Genomic DNA, 3,054 nt, shown 5'->3' with positions numbered 1-3,054 from the left:
ATAGTTTTTGGCGCCGTTGCCGGGGATTGATTGATTAGGCAACGTCGTATTTGTGGAATCAATTAGGAATTAGTACTCTTTTGATCGTGTCTTTACTTTGTTTTCTATTTTTTTGTTACTTATTGTGTTTGTTCTTGATTGACAAGGAGCATTGAGCTAGGAAGCAAGCAAAGGAGCATTCAAGCAAAAGGACCTTTGTGAGACTTTCTTTACTCATTCCCTTAGTTAAATCGTCGTCCCGCGTGGAGGCTTGTTTTCAAATTCTTTGATAAATTATGAGCCCGCGTGGAGGCATTCTTAATTGTTCTTTGCATCATTGTTGTTAAAGTATAGGAGTATGGGTTAACTGTTTGTGGAGGAAGTTTCATTGAATTGTTGTGAAGTCGAAGTGTTTGTTCATTCATTGTGTTTGTGTGTTTTATATTGTGCATGCATGGTCGTAGATTACTAAAACCAACTCTTGTCCCTCTTGATTTGCATCTTGAATCTGTAGTTAGAAATCCTAGGGGAAGAAGAAGTTCTAGTTCTACCCAATCCATTACATCAATGGAAGGCCATAATGAAGAGCATGTAGCGGACCTTAGTCACATAGACCAACAAGGTATTCTCCATCCAAATGTGCATCATGATAACATTCAAGTACCATTAGACATGCCTAGGCCATTCATTTACTAACCACAACAACAACAAGGCCAAGTTCCATTTGGAATGCCAAGGCCAATGTATGCTCCACAACCTCCCATCATTCAAGGAAATCAAAATCAAGGTGTCCATGTTGCACCTCCAATTGCTAATCCTCCCCTTGCTTTAAGAGATCACTATGTGCCTAATGAATATAATGCACCCATATGCATTCAATTGCCACCATTTAAAGCACATCACTATGAAATTAAGCCATAAACCATTCAAATGCTTCCTAATTATCATGGACTTCCAAGTGAAGAACCTTACAAGCATTTGGATGAGTTTCTTGAAGTATGTTCCACCGTAAAATATACGAACATGCCGGAAGAGGTCTTAAGACTTAAACTTTTTCCATTCACCTTAAAGGACAAGGCAAAATATTGGTTTAACAATCTTAGGCCTTTTTCAATCACTTCTTGGGCAGAAATGCAATAAGAGTTCTTAAAAAAGTACTATCTGATTTCTAAGACTAATGCCATGAGAACCTCAATTCGAGAATTTTCACATGGGGATGGAGAAACATTTTATGAGGCATGGGAACGCTTCAATGAATTGCTTAGGAAGTGTCCACATCATGACATGCCCAAATGGCAATTAGTTCAATATTTCTTTGAGAGCTTATCAGACAATTACAAAGGCATGGTTGATGCTTCCACGGGTGGCTCTTACATTGATAGGCATGAGGATGACGTGTAGCATCTTTATGAGAGCATGAGTGAAAATTCATTGCATAGAACATTATAATCCAAGAATGGTAGAAATTCACAAGGTAGGAAGAGTGTTAGCTTACATCAAGTCGACCACTCAAATGAAATAGCTGCCGAAATGAAGTCTTTATTTCAAAGGTTTGATTAATTTTTTATTAACCAAAACTCAGCAAACCAAGTATCTTCCTTCCCTAACCATTCTCATCATGCATCTAATGAAACATGTATGACTTAATCTAGTGTTCTTCATTCTACTTCTCATTGTCCTCACGAACAAGTGCAAAATGAACCTAATGAACAAGTCAATGTAGCTTTTGTGAACCAAGGGAACAATCCTTATGGTACTCATTATAATCCAAGTTGGAGAAATCATCCGAACTTCTCTTGAAAAAACCAAGGAGAGGGCTCAAACCCTTCCCAAGGCGGTTTTCAAGGGAAGTACATTCCACCTCCACTTCAAAGCCAAGGATCCCAAGGTTATAGACCTTATCAATCACAAGGGAATCAATTTGCTAACTCTCATTTTCCCAACCAATCTTATTCCCAAGGAAATGCTAGAAGTCCCTCCTTTGAAGAAAAAGTTTTGAATGCTTTAGGCACTCTTGAGGCAAACACACAATTGCTTCATTCCCACTTTCAATCTATTGCGAAGCTACAAACCCAAGTAGGGCAAATAGCAAGCACTCTTAATGCAAGAGAGAATGGAAAGATGCCTATGAATTCCCCACTTAAGCAACAATGTGTTATGGAAACCCATTCCTCATCGGAAGGCCACACCATTGAGCATATCAATGCAGTGACTACCTTAAGAAGTGGAAAGATTGTGGACAACCAAGTGGGTGTGTCCAATGAAGAGAGTGAACCGGTGCAACCATGAGTTGACACCCGTCCCGTTTCATATCATATTCCTCCTTCATTGCATATACATGATCTTGTGAATGAGAAAGCTTCAAAATATGATTTGAAGAATGATTTTGAAAATGATTTGAAGAAAGATTTGCCCAAAAATGAATTTGAAAAGGTTTTGTTGAAAAATGATTTGAAACAAAGTGATTTGAAAAATTCTTGTGTTGAAAAGTTTTCAAAAGAAAATACTGAAAAAGTGTTTGAGCCAAAAGCTTCATTTCTGGATGCCTTAAAAGGATCCATTTCAAAAGACAAGCAAAAGGCAAAAACCAATGAAATCATGGAAATGTTTAGGCAAGTGAAAGTTAATTTTCCACTTTTGGATGCAATCAAGCAAATTCTGGCTTATGCCAAATTCTTAAAAGACTTGTGCACCCAAAAGCGGAAGAACAAGAGCCAAGCACCAAGAAAAGTGGTTTTAACCGAGCAAGTGAGCTCAATTTTGCAACATAACACTTTACCAAAGTTTAAGGACCCCGGTTCACGTACCACATTATGCATCATTGGTGATCATATCATTAATCGGGCACTTCTTGACTTAGGAGCAAGTGTTAACCTTCTTCCTTACTCGGTTTATGTCAAATTGGGCATAGGTGAATTGAAACCGACGTCGGTAGTTTTACAACTTGCTGACCAATCCATTAAGAAGCCTAGGGGTATCATTAAGGATGTTTTGATAAAGATTGACAAATTTTTCTTCCCCATTGATTTCGTTGTCATTGACACGGAACCGGTCCCCAATCCTAAAAGCCAAATT

General features: G+C 38.2%; 1 pseudogene; it reads right to left on the bottom strand.

Annotated features, from left to right (window-relative positions):
- Positions 1-1,166: 1,166 nt before the first annotated feature.
- Positions 1,167-1,265, bottom strand: LOC132315196 (small nucleolar RNA R71; annotated as a pseudogene).
- Between the last annotated feature and the right edge of the window lie 1,789 nt (positions 1,266-3,054).

This window comes from Cornus florida, unplaced genomic scaffold, assembly GCF_030987335.1.
Source record: "Cornus florida cultivar Cherokee Brave unplaced genomic scaffold, ASM3098733v1 CherokeeBrave_3.0.0_Hap2_Chr06, whole genome shotgun sequence".
Lineage (NCBI taxonomy): Eukaryota > Viridiplantae > Streptophyta > Magnoliopsida > Cornales > Cornaceae > Cornus > Cornus florida.
This window is presented reverse-complemented; position numbering and strand designations above follow the sequence as displayed.